Source organism: Suricata suricatta, chromosome 1 (genome assembly GCF_006229205.1).
Source record: "Suricata suricatta isolate VVHF042 chromosome 1, meerkat_22Aug2017_6uvM2_HiC, whole genome shotgun sequence".
NCBI classification, from domain to species: domain Eukaryota; kingdom Metazoa; phylum Chordata; class Mammalia; order Carnivora; family Herpestidae; genus Suricata; species Suricata suricatta.
In genome coordinates, this window is record NC_043700.1 from 160,659,616 (window position 1) to 160,674,448 (window position 14,833).

The window sequence follows — 14,833 nt, forward strand, 5'->3', positions numbered from 1 at the left end:
GTTTCCTTTTGTATGTTAGGGTCCTTTTATCCCTAGCTGCTTTCAGAATTTTCTCTTTATCCTTATATATGCCAGTTTCACTATGATATGTCATGCTGAAGGTCAAATCAAGTTACATCTGAGGGAAATTCTCTGTGCCTCTTGGATTTCAATGTCTATTTCCTTCCCCAGATTGGGGAAGTTCTCAGCTATAATTGATCAAGCACCCCTTCGGGAGCTTTTTCTCTTTTTTCTTCTTCAGGAATTCCTTTGATATGAGTTTTGTTCTATTTGATTGTATCACTCAGGTCTTGAATTCTCCTTTCATGCTCCTGGATCAATTTCTCTCTCTTTTTCTCAGCTTCCTCTTTTTCTATAACTGTGTCTTCTAATTTACAATTCTCCTTTCTGCCTCTTCAATCCATGCAGTAGCTGCCTCTATTGTATTATGCACCTCATTTATAGCGTTTTTTAACTCATCACAGCTATTCCTAGTCTTTGTATCAATATCTTCTCTGATGACCTCCATGCTTTTTTCAAGCCCAGTGATTAATTTTATGACAATTGTTCTAAATTCTTCCTCCATTATGTTGCTTATATCTGTTTTGAGCAGTTCTGTCGCTGTGACTTCTTCCTAGAATTTCTTTAGAGGAGAGTTCTTCCGTTTCATCATTTTGGGTAGCTTTCTCTCTCTTGTCAGTTTTAAAAGCTTGTTATGTGCTCTGCACCTGCTAGTATTGCTGTATTAAAGGAGGCTCATTGACTGTCCAGGGTCTGTACTTTCAGATAGTGTTCTTTTAATGGTGTCTCTCGGTTTCTCTTGTTGTGCCTTTGGTTCTTTTATTTCCATGCTCAGTGATATTTGGGACTCTCCACCATATGTACTTTGGCTTGTTTCTTGAGGTAGCCCTGAAAAGGAAAACAGACAGACAAAAACACAGGGGACAGAAGCACACAAACTCACAGACAAACAAACAAAGAAGCAAACCAAAAGGGGAAAGGAAAAAAGAGAAGAGAACAGAAGAAAAGGAAAAGGGGAAGGGACAAAACAACAAAAGATAAAGGACAATTCAGGCACCTACGAGGCTGTCTTCTTTGTGGACTCTGTGTGTTTTCCTCCCACTCTTGTAGATCAGAGTATTGTGGCTTCAGTCCTTCTTAGTTTGATAGATGCGGGCGGGTGAAAATCACAGAGCTCCCTACTTCTCTGCCATCTTGATGGGTCTCTCAGGGTTTCTTTCTTATTTAAAAATTTTTTAATGTTTTATTTATTTTTGAGAGAGAGAGAGAGAGAGAGAGAGAGAGAGAGAGAGAGAGAGAGAATGAATGGGGGAGGGGCAGAGAGAGGAAGACAGGATCCATGAAACAGGCTGTAGACTCTGAGCTGTCAGCACAGAGCCCAACATGAGGCTCGAACCTGTGAACCATAAGATTATGAGCTGAGCCGAAGTCAGATGCTTAACTGACTGAGCCACCCTGACGCCCCAGAGTGTTTTGGGTTTTCTATATAGAGTATCATATTATCTGCAAATAGTGAAAATTTGACTACTTCCTTGCCAGTTTAGATGCTTTTTATTTCTTTTTGTTATCTGATTATTGAGGCTAGGACTTCCAGGACTATGTTAAATAAAAGTGGTGAGAGTGGACATCCCTGTCGTATTCCTGACTGTAGAGAAAAAGTTTCAGTCTTTCCCCCTCTGAGGACAATATTAGCTGTGGGTTTCTTCATATAATGGGATTCATAAGTTGTTAGAAGCCTGAAAAAGTCAATTTTGGGTGCTATATTTACCCTTTTTTCAAAGTTTATTTATTTTGAGAGAGAGAGAGAGAGAGAGCATGTACACACGTGTGTGCGAGTAGGCAAGGGACAGAGGAAGAGGGAGAGAGAGAATCCCAAACAGGCTCTATGCTGTCAGCTCAGAGCTTGCTCAGGGCTTGAACTCACAAACTATGAGATCATGATCTATGCTGACAAGAGTCCAACACTTAACTGACTGAGACACCCAGGCATCCCTATATTTATCCTTTGGATCAAACTCCTGAAGAATAATTTTATACTTATTTGGCCTATGGCCTACATATTTTATTTTCCTTTAGTGAAGAAAATTATTCGTATTTTATAGGGTAGATTTCCTACGCTTTAATATTCTTCTTTATAAAAATAATATGGGGCGCCTGGGTGGCTCAGTCAGTTAAGCGTCTGACTTCGGCTCAGGTCATGATCTCACAGTTCATGGGTTTGAGCCCTGCGTGGAGCTCTGTGCTGACAGCCCAGAGCTTGGAGCCTGCTTCAGATTCTTTGTCTTCCTCTCTCTCTGCCCCACCCCAGCTCACTCTCTGTCTCTGTCTCTCAAAATAAAGGCATATAAATTCTTTTAAATAAAAAAATAATATGTTTATATTAGAAAATTTGGAGAAATATTTTATTGTTTCGTTTTTTTAATGTTCACTTATTTTTTGAGAGAGAGAGAAAGCAAGAGAGACCGTGTGTGCATGAGCATGGGAGGAGCATAGAGAGTGAAACCCCCATCAGGCTCCGCACTGACAGCACAGAGCCTTGCTCGGAGCTGAACTCCCGAAGCTGTGAGATCATGACCTGAGCCAAAGTCGGACACTTAACCAACTGAGCCACCCAGGCACTCCAATCATCTTCAAATTCTTTAGCACAGTATAGAATGTTCTTTGGGATCTGCCTGCTAATGTTGAAGAATTAATCCCTATGCTGGGTTACTCAAAAGGCACCGCCCATCTCTTGGTAAGTGTGTCTTCAGTGGTAGCTGGTTAATGTGACTGTGAAAACACCGAGGCTTGATGTCATAAAGGGAGGGATATTTGTGGTCTCTCAGAAAAAGGAAGTCCTGTGAAAGGGCAGCTTGCTCTGGGAGGCAGCCATTCTGCCACAGCCACAGGAGTTGGAAGCTGGAGATTACACCAAAACCAAAAAGAAAACAACCAAACCCTTTTTTTCCTGCCTACCTCTGATCTCCTCCCTGATCTCATCTCCAGGGATCCCCATTGGCAAAATCCAGATTGAAACCAGAGAGCAAGGAAGTTTATTGATGCGGTCCATAAAGGTCAGATTCCTAGAGCCAGGAACAGAGCAGAGCAAAGTAGTGGATCTGGAGGAAGAAACAGAAGATGTCCAGCATAAATACTATAAAATGAGCAGTATTTCTGTGTCCATGTTGCAGGTGTGGAAACTGAGGTACGGAGAGGTTAATTAATGTGCCCACAGACAATAGGGGAGGCAAAATTGGCATTTACATCAAGTGCTTATGTTTAATTACTATATATACTGCCATTTTTTCCTCCATGATATCTCCCAAGTAATGCCACACACAGTAAAGTTCCTCAGTAAATACTTCTGCAAGGAAGGAAAAGGAAAAGTGAAGAGAAAACTGCTTAGGAAGGATTTAAGTTAGCTCTGTAGAAGAATGTTTTGGGTTAGCTCTGTGGAAGAATGTTTGCTAGATGTACTTCTAGCAAATGTTCATGAACCTGATAAATCCTTGTTTTTTAGAATTGCTCAGGTGTACTCAACCTGAGATGGTAACTAGATTCACCGTTTTCTTTAAAAAAATTTTTTTTAATGTCTTTATTTTATTTTGTGAGATAGAGCAGAGAGCGAGCAGGGGAGGGGCAGAAACAGAGGGAGACACAGAATCCGAAGCAGGCTCCAGGCTCTGAGCTGTCAGCACAGTGCTCGACGTGGGGCTTGAACCCATGAACCGTGAGATCATGACCTGAGCCGAAGTCAGATGCTTAACTGACTGAGCTACCCAGGTGCTTCTGGACTTACTGTTTTCTTATGTAAAAAAGTAGCAAATCGCTATGATGTACACCTGGAACTACTAAACTGTTTTATGTTAATTATACTTCAATTTTAAAAAAAGGACTCCGCCTGAAGGTGAGGGGTGTGAATCAGAGAGGTTAGATCTAAGGCCCTGTGTCTCCACCATTATGTCTAGTCAGACTTTTTTTTATTGTGGCAAAATACACACAACATAAAATTTACCATTTTAACCATTTCTAAGTGTATGGTTCAGTGACACTGAGTACGTTTACACTGTAACCATCTGTCTTTAGGAATTTTTCACCTTCCCAAACTGAAACTCTGTATCCATTAAACAACATGGCTGTAGTATTTGGAACAATAAACAGTCTACATCATAAGCCCTTTGGGGTTGATTAGAGGTAAAGATATTTGGAATATATGTAAGATACATCCGCAGAATATTGGCTTTTCAAATATCCATTCGTAGGATGAAATTAAAGCTCACAAACATGGGGCACCAGGGTGGCTCAGTGGGTTAAGCATCTGACTTTGGCTCAGTCATGATCTCATCGTTTGTGAGTTCAAGCCCCCTATCAGGCTGTCAGCACAGAGCCTGCTTTGGATCTTCTACTCCCTTCTCTCTCTGCCCCTCCCTGGCTCATGCTGTCTCTCTCTCGAAAATAAAGAAACATTAAAAACTTAAAAAAACAAACTAACAAACACATAATATGGGGCACCTGGCTGTCCCAGTCAATAGAGCATGTGACTCTTGATCTCAGGATTGTAAATTCGAGCCCCATGTTGGGTGTAGAGATTCCTTAAAAATGAAATCTTTAAAAAAACAAACACATAACGTAATCATATTGTCTTTACTGAAATGCTTTAACGTAGGTTATAGACCAGAGCTATCCAACAGAAATGCAAGCTATATACTGAATTTAAAATTTTCTACTAAATTAAAATGTAATACATGAAGTTAATTTTAACATATTTATCTAACCAATAGACCGATGATAGTATACCAAAATACTATCATTTCATTGTATAATCAACATTACAAAATTTTGATCTGATATTTTACATTCTTTTTTCATATAAACCTTCAAACTCTAGTGTATATTAGAGCACATCTTAGTTGGTACTAATCACATTTTAATTGTTCATCAGCTGCATATAATGACGACTACCAAGTGAAACAGCACATGTCATACAATCCAACCTGTTTATTCTCATAAAAACAGACTAATTAGTGGCTAGATAGATCCTTAAAACTAGAGGTTAACATGCTTCTTTGTGAAGTGCAGGTTCAGTATGTTTCAGGAGGGGCACTGGGGTGACTCAGTTGGTTGATCATCTGACTCTTGATTTCAGCTCAGGTCCTGATCTCAGGGTCAAGAGATCGAGCCCCACATTGGGCTCCACACTTGGGGTCCTTGAGATTCTCTCCTTTCCCTCTGTGGCTCTCCCTTGCTTGTGGTCTCTCTCTTTAAAATAAAAAAGATTTGGGGGCATCTGAGAGGCTCAGTCAGTTAAACATCTGACTTTGGCTCAGGTCATGATCTCATGGCAGGTGGGTTCAAGCCCTGCATCTGGCTCTGTGCTGACAGCTCAGAGTCTGGAGCCTGCTTCGGATTCTTTGTCTCCGTCTCTCTCTGCTCCTGCCCTGTTCACACTCTGTCTCTGTTTCTCAAAAATGAATAAGCATGTTAAAAATTTTTTTGAATAAATAAATAAAAATAAAAAATAAAAAAATGCTAACTATTAAAACATTATGTGTTTTATTTGCAGATTCAAAAGAAATTTCTCTCGGTCTGGTCTTGACCTCGCAGTGATTTTAGTACTATCTCTTTCAGATGCCTAATGTCTTCAGAAGTAGCCCAACGATGTGAAATGCTTTATATAAGTCCCCAGCAGGGACACAGATTATCCACCAGGGCATTCCCTCATGTTAGAAAAAAGAGTCCAATATCTTTTTCTCTACTACAAAACCTCAGAAGGTTGAAACATACTAACACAGAAAAAAAAATGAGCTAGGATTCAACCACTTGCTCTCACGAAAAGCATCAATAGTTAATGTTTATAATTCATAGGATGCTAGAGATGAAAGAGTCCTCAAACATCATCTAGCATAATCCCTTTCCTTCTACAAACAGGACAACTATGGACAACTATCACGATGTGATATGACAGTGATCTTACAGCTCATTGTCCAGAAAGTCCTTCCAAGTCAACAGTGTTCCCTGAGTCTATAAGGGGGACACATTCTTTTTCTTTTTATTTATTAACTACAACATTGAGTATGTTTATACTATTGCCAAAAAGAATCATGTTACTGAGGAAAAGCATTGTTGCTTAAAGATTAGTGATTTGATTCCTGAATATGGAACTTTCTATATGGTAACCTAGCAAAGTGATTAAGAAATCTGAAGATCTCATCTAATCCTAAACACTTCCCAGTGGCCCCATCTCCAAATACTATTGCAGGGTATTGAGGGCTTCAACTTATTGAATTTTGGGGCTGGACAAAATTAAGTTTGTAGCAATCAGGAAGCTCACATGTACCAGATTTTTCTTTCAAATATTTGTAGATGATGGCATGGTCATGAACAGACAAGAGAGAACCATATCCACCTGCTCCCTAAACCTCAACTCTTCTTTGTTGTTGTTGTTAATGTTTTATTTATTTTTGACAGAGAAAGAGACAGCATGAGCAGGAGAGAGTCATAGAGAGAGGGAGATAGAGAATCTGAAGACAGGCTCTAGGCTCTGAGCTGTCAGCACAGAGCCCAAAGTGGGGCTCAAATCCACAAACTGTAAGGTCATGACCTGAGCTGAAGTCGGATGCTTGACCAACTGAGCCATCCAGGCGCCCCAACCTCAACACTTCTTGATATGTTTCTACTAATATAATATGGGCTCTTCTTGGGATTTTGCTGAACCATACGCAAGCTTTCCTCTCAAATTGCTAGACCAAAATTTTCTTCTAAGAAATACCTTTAATAATAAATTGACATTAACGAAGCTATGCAAATATCCATAAATTTTAATAGCAAAGTACTTATTATTATAGATTGGATTATATAACCCACCCCAAATGAGACGTTGAAGTCCTAACCCCCCAGTATTTCAGAATGTGGCCCTATTTAAAAATAGGATTGGTGCAGACATAATCAGTTAAGTCAGGTCATTTTGAATGGGAGGACCCGTAATCCAACATGACTGGCCTTATAAGATGATGATGCAAAAACACCAACTAGGGAGAATGCTACATAAAGACAGAAGATTGGAATAATGCATCAATAAGCCAAGGGACACCAAAGATCGGCCAAACCTCTAGAAGCTAGGAGGAGGCAAAGAAGGCTCTCCTACAGCTTTTAGAGGGAGCGTGGTCTGCCTAGATTCTGGACTGGCTTCCAGAAGTATGAGGCAGTAAATTCCTGCTGTTTTCAGCCACCTAGTTTGAAACACTTTGTTATGACGACCCTACAACATGAATACAATGGTCTGTCTTCTGAAATTGATTGCAACAGACTAGTTAGAGGTAGCTTATATTCCTGTTTTAAGTTTGCATTTATCTTTTTTTTCTTTTTCAGATAGGGTGAGAAAACAGGAGGTGATCAGAATTTACGCTTCATTTTTAAAATTCAGAGGTGGCAAAGTGCATCACAGCAAGCAAAAACCAAACAAAGATGAAAGTAACTACGTTGTTCTATTTAATCCAAGAAAATAAATAGAGTATTTGCTGCATCGAGTGGCTTATTGCCAGAGCAGTTGTTGGGGAAACAGCTACACGCATATTAAAAATGACATGTACAGAATCAACTATCAAATTATTTGCAGAAAACATTTAAAATGAAACTTTTGTTTTCATTTAAAACATTTAAAATGAAATTTCATTCCCGACACCAATATCAAAGAAGGTTATTAACACTGTTTACAATACTAATTATGCAAAGTAGGTGGAGGATTGCAGACTCACAAATAAATTGCCAATTTAGATGGAAACCACTCACTCTGGAAAGTCTATGAGATTTCTCTGAAGTACCGCTTGCTTCAAACACTGGGAGAAGATTGGAGATTCATAGAGGTTTCTAAGTTCTTGTATTTTACAAGAATCATTTTTGAAGTTAAGACATTTCTTTACATCCTGTCACATCATAAAATAAAATATACTCTCTATTGATGTTTAGGGGGAAATCCAAGAATGCCCGTCAGGTTCTTTTGTGTATAAATAACCTCTCTGTTCATACTGACGACAGGAAGGGGGCGCCTGGCTGGCTCAGTTGGTGGAGCACGTGACTCTTGATCTCAGGGTCAAAATTTGAGCTCCACATTGGGCATGGAGATTACTTAAAAAAAAAAATTACAAAATACTGAAAACAGGAAGTCCTAAAAGGAGAAGTGAAGTGCAAATTAAGGAAGACCTAACTGAAGGATGACTTATTGGTTAGCACTCATTTACCTGGAAGTGGAAGGAAACAGAAACTACAATGCAACCTGTTTCATCCTTGGGGCACCTCAGTGGCTCAGCCGTTTGGGCATCAGGCTCTTGACTTTGACTCAGGTCATGATCTTGTGATTCATGGGCTTGAGCCCCACATCAGGCTCTGGGCTGATAGTGCAGAGCCTGCTTGGGATAGTCTTTCTCTCTCTTTCTCTGCCCCTCCCCCTCTTGCATTTTCTCTCTCTCTGTGTCTGTCTGTCTGTCTGTCTCCCTCAAATAAATAAACTTTAAAAAAAGCTTCATCCTCTAGAAATATTCATTGACAAGAACATGCTGCAAAGATATGGTTAGTATAATAAATGATATGTAATACACACAAATGCTCCCTCTTCTTCACAAATTCTAAGGGGGTATCTAATCTTTTCTTCTTGCTGGACAAGTTTGATCTAGCATCTACTATGTGCTGGGAACCCCTGTGCTTTGAAACAGTTAATTCAAAGACCTTACTTTCATGGAGCTTTCGTTACAGTAGCGGAGACAAAAGTAAATATATGTTGCTCTAAGATATGTTCTATCAGGTTGCTTGAAGATTTCGCCTTTGCAACTGAAAGTATGAACTGCATCACATGAGGGAGTGAATTTGATGGTTTCACCCAGTTTGTAAATCTATAGCCATATTGTGGAGTTTGTCCCTTCTAGAATTATGATGGCAATAACAGGGTGGTATTTCCTATTGGTACAGTTCAATTGGCAGCTTACCTTAGAAGAAACAGCCATGGATGTTCTCGAGAATTCTTTTTTGTCACACTGAAGTTCTTCCCACCTACAGCAAATATAAACACCTACTTTTTGTTTTGTGCCTCTTTTGTTCCCACCAGTCCCTACCATTCTGCTGATGTAAAGAAATTTTGAGTCTAAAAAAGCACTATATATATATATATATATATATACACACACACACATATATATGTATATATATACATACATATATATATGTATATATGTATATATATATTCAACAATCAATTTTCCCTTAACAGAACAAAAGAGCCAAGGGAGCACCCTTTGTCTACCTCATATAGTTCCATCAAAGGCCTTGGGACAAAACATCTTGGATTTGAGTTGTTTCATACAGGGATCTCCTCATTGTCCTTATGTTTCTTCTTACAACTGTTATCACAGGCTCCCAAACTTTAGTCCCAATGCCCTCCCTGCAATCTAAAAACATTATCATCAAATGATTTGGGAAATCAACATAAGAACTGAATTTTCAACCTATGCAACATTACTAGGTCTTTATGTAAAGGGAAGGGCTCAGCTCTGAAATTCTTTTTTTTAGAAAGTTTATTTTTTTAAGCAACCTGTACCCCCAATGTGACACTCAACCTCATGACTCTGAGATGGAGAGTCACATCTCCTCTGACTGAGCCAGCCAGGCACCCCCTCAGTTCTGAAATTCTTGAGGCACACCCTTCATTGTCCAACACCCCGAAAGGGTTAGGATTCTCAGCTGCAAGAAAGAGAAGTCAAATGTAGCTCTTTTAAGGAAAAAAGAAATTGATTAAAGGCTACTGAACCGTTCACCCGAAAACAAGGCTTGGAGGTCGCACAGAACAATGCCCCAGATCGTGTTCTGGAACTGGTCCCAGGGGGCCACCCCTGCCGTACTGGGCCCAGATACCACAACCTTGAACCACCTCCTCTTCCTGCACGAAACACGGAACACGCGTGCTAAAACCAGACACCCCCAGCTCTTCACCCACATGTATGCGCCATCTCTGCTGTGATACCCTTCTGTGGGGTTCTGCCCAGATTCTGCCTCTTTCAGCACCGGCTTCTGGAGGGGACAGGCTATCAGGTGCTTGGCCAGCTGTGAAAGGGGCTGCGGAAGTGAGTAACTGATATTTTCAGATTCCAGGGTAGCCACTTGAAACGGAGGAGAGGCCTCCAAGCCAAGGAAGGGGGTTTCAGTGCAGCAGTGACTATCTCCCTCCCTGGCTAACCTGAAAATTGGCTGACCGCCCTAGAGAGACAAGCGCCTGAGCTAGGAATGGGCTGGAGACGTTTGTTCTCTTTATTACAGGGCACAGCAAAACGAGCCTGAGACGGTGACTGTCCCCCACACTTGACCCTCCATGCAGCTAAACACAAGTCATTACCTCGCTGGGGTGTAGAGTGGCTAGTCTCCTGCCTCCTCCTTCTGTGCCCACTGCCCAGAAGGCCTTCTGCCCCCGAGCCATCTGCATGACCCACTCGGCCTGCCTCAAGGGCCACTTCCTCCAAGAAGCCTAGAAATTACTTTGCAAAGGAGATTGGTTGGTCCCTAATCGCCTCCTGGCACTGCTACTCTCTTGGCTCTCCATGCCCCCACAGTACTCTGCTTTTACCTCCCGTGGCACTTGCCCACCTTGCAATTTTTGGTTTGTGAATGCACCCAGTGGTCCGTGGAAAGCCCAGAAGGAGTTCATGCAGAGCTCAGAGTAGGGGTCGGGGCTTGGAGCCTGGAACTGGGTCAGCTTCACATTTCATATGAGACGGAGACTTTGTCAACTTCATTATGAAGATGGGGGTGTGGATGGAGGGCAGTGTCCCCTCATTTCCTCAGCGATCACATGTCAGCTGTGTTGCCTCTCTCTTTGGGTGGACGTTCAGGACGCAGGCTGCGCAGCCGCCCTCAGTCCCTTCCGAGCTGTGTTGTCCTCCTAGCTGTTAGCACTTGGCGAGTGACGTCTCACACAATCCTCAGCATTGTGTAGAGACTGTGTTAATACTTATAAGTCTTCCAGAGGCAGACAGAGGCTTTCTGGGTCCTCCTTTGCATCGGCCCCTGCCCAGCCCCTCTCCCAGGCCTTTGCTTGGAGGAGAGGCTGGTTGAGTCCATGGGATCTAGCCTCTGGAGGGATTCGAGGGGAGGCTGGCGAGGCGGAGGGGCGCCCTGTGGTGAAATCCCACAACAGTAATAAAAGCCTGTTAGGAGGTGGAGATCTGACTGACCGTTTGCGATAATGTCAAGTAAGCGATCCCGGAAGAAAACACAAAATGTCCACCTCGTGCGTAGAACTTACTTAGTCATCCTGATAGGACATTATCTAGAGCATGCTTCATTTTGCTGCCGAGAAATCCATACCCATCCATGTATTCATTGCCAAAGATGGCTACTCATCATGTGCATTTTTCATGTGCACAGGGATCACTGAAGATATTGATCAAATGCAGATCTTAATCCCACAGATCTGGAAGGGACACAGGATCCTGTAAACTCTCAGGAGATGACAATCAATGTTGCAGGTTCAGGGACCACACTTTCATTAGCAAGAGCATACAACATGGATGAAGGGGGAGAAATGCATATATCTTTTTCCTTGATCTAAACAGATGTCTAGGCCTAGGAAAACCCACTCTGACTTGAGCTGTTTGGAGGCTCACATGGCTACCGTAGCACTGCAGTGTATCTTCTTAGCCTCCCCCAGCAGGTGGCAGTGTAGTGGCCATGTATGACTACGTTACTATGTTGGAAGAAACATTTAAAAATATTTATCTAAACCTTTAGACAAATTAATAACAAGATGAGTAAAAGCACTTCAAACAGGTGGGTACAATCTGCAGGTTCAGATTAGGTGGATACTAAAAGTGGACTGAAAAAGGGTTAAATTCTAATTCTTGAAGTCGACCTGAAGAATCATCTGGTATGTCTGTTCAAATGCTCACTCCTGGGGTCCACCCCAGATATACCCGAGCATCTGAAAGTCACCCAGGAAATTGTTACTCACATTAAAATTCAAGGAGCACCAGTGTAGAACGTTCGAGGTCACTGATAAGACTTTGTATCATCTGATGATCTCACGGTACAATGAGTTGACAACGGTGTGAGTGATGGTGGTCCCCATCCTTATCTTGCCCTACAACAGTCTCTGATTTTGACTTTGGTTTCTTACCGAAGTCTTGAAGGAATATTGGGGCTTCTGGAAAGGTCACTAGACTCCACTGACAATCTGATCCTAATCCCAGGATTTTTTGTTGCTATTCAGTAAGTACTACTAATACATATAAAATATAGCCAGGTCAATATTATTGCCACAATTTGTACCCGTCATGGAGTACTGTGTACTTTCCTCCTCTTTATAACAACGACAGAGTCAACTAGATGAAGTAAATTTCCACCAAAACCCATGATTTACTTGGAACTGTTTCCTCCCCCAAATCCAAGGAAAAATAAGAGCATCTAACAGAGAATGGAAAATAAACATGTGATACGGCAAGGATGAATGCCATCCTTGACTAAGCAACTGTGGGGGAGAACAATAACCATTTGGGGTCTCTTTTCAGGCTGAATAAGGTTGTAGTCTCTCCAGCACCCATACCGCTGAGCTACAATTGTATGTATAATTGTGTGGTATCTTAAAGGCGTTTTCTGTGTAGTTTTTATCAGAAAACAGCAGAAGTTTACCAGAACCAAAAATACTTTTCTTCACATTGTTAAGAGGACTTTCATGCTTTTCATCCATTCTTTAGAAAATGAAAAGCTAATGCCATGTAATCACAATTTCCTGGGATTCTGAAAAACCATTTAAAGAGGCACATTGATGCCCTCTGAATGGAAACACTGTGGCACGTTGGGGATTGGCTCTGTGGCGAAGCTCCTAACACTCACGTGCCCCAATCAGAGTTTTCAAAGGTTTCTTTTGTGTACACAACACCCAGACAGTCTGATTTCAACCATTAATGTGCTTCTGGGTGAATGCAGATGATAAGTTTTTTTTTTTTCTTTAGGGGGAAAGAAAAGGAAACTTAATTAAAGTCTATATTAATTATATCAATACTTCAGGCTTGCCAGTTATCAGAATTTCATTTTTTTGTATGTGTGTAAAATGTAATGGTTAAAAGTTGTATTGTCTACCGGAGTGTTTTCTCTTTCTAGATTTACTGAAAACCAAGCAAATACCGTGTAGAATGAGCTTTATTAGGAGCCGGGATAAGCAGGAAGTTTTCTGGCTCGGTTAACACTTAGTTTAAAGACAAAGTAACATGTCTGTGTTAGTAGATATAATAGGCTGTATTTTGAAACTATGTTATTCTTCTTAGGCCACTGAGGTAGCCTTCTCCTCCTCCTTTCTTTGAAAATATCTTTCAAGTAAGTATATGATCCAATACAGAGCCCGAAAGCAGTTTCCAAGAGCCTCATTGATTCCTGGGTTGTATAGAAACACAAGTGGCTTGTGGAATACTCCCAAGTATGTGCAACAGCCCACCCCATTTAGGATGCTTCTTGCATACTGAGTGGTGAGCAGGAAAAGCCACGATGTCAGACGTGAAAGCGATGAAACAGTGCGGCCTCGGAAAAGTCAAGCGTCCTCATTTCCGTGCAAGGGGGGACGTTTTTGGTTCTCTGAATAGGACGTGGCTTTTGCTACCAAGAGGGAGATCAAACTTCTTGGAAGATCAAGGCCACGAGGCAGTCAGTGGACGAGACAGAGAGCTGTAGCCCCAGCCGCCACGCCCCAGCTGGTCCATGAAAGCCCGAAGCCGGAAGCGAGTATCTCACCAGGAATGACATGGCTCACCCGGAAAGGGAGTGCCTCAGGCCTCAGCACGCTCCGGAGCCCCCCTGGGAGCGTGCACCCACAGGCTACTAAAGTTGTTTGTACAGACCTCCTATGGAAGTTCAGTAATTTCCAATAAATAAATGTATCAAAGATCCCTTTTAAGTATGACATATGACAATGCAGATCTGTTCAACGGACTTGAACATGAGAAATTGCCTTGAAAAGATGAACCTTCCCTGGCCAAATTAAGACGAGGCCTGTTTTGGTCTGGACGTGCTCTATGTGAGGCTAGTATGTGTGAAGAATCTCACAAGTTGGCCTGAACCGAACAGCCAGACGACCTGGTTTTGTTTATGTAGGATCCACCATGATCGTGTCAAAGAGAAATGCATGACAAATAAACCGAGAGCTTAGAGATTTTTGGAAGGAGACTTTGAATCATCTAAGCTCATTGATAAGAAATAGTTATTGCACCCCGTAATGTGACCAGTGCTTTGAGAGGGTCACAGTGGTGAAGGTGGTGGGAAGTGCAGGAAGGGAAAAGGCGATGGGTCTGCCACAGGTTAATTTTAATCTCCTACAATGTCTGCATTGACAGCATAGTCCGATGAGCGACAATGCTCAGAAAAGAGATTCTGCGGGGCCTGGCAGAGATCCTGTGACTCCTTAGCAAGGCCATGCGGCACAGGAGCACGTTCTCCGGAGCCCGACTGCCAGGGCTTAAACTCCAGCTCTGTCACTTCCTAGCCGTGTGACAGCTCCATTTCTTCACTTGCACGGGACAGATCACATACCTGTGCCATAGGAAAGGAGCTTGCCTAAAGCGCCTGGTTTATGTTATTGAAGAATTACCATGCACACTACAGAAATTGTCATTTAGCAGCCCGCGTATCCCACTGCATACTGTGTACCAAGGTTCTGCAAATGATTAATCTATGAAAGCTGTACCAAGGCTGGAGATAGTCTGCCAATTAGAATTCACAACTGCAGAACAATGGAAATTTACCACAGAAAGATTGAGATCCCATCCTTGTACTCAAAGATGTTCCAAGACAACCTAAAAGAATCTTAGAATTCTGTATTTTATTGAAC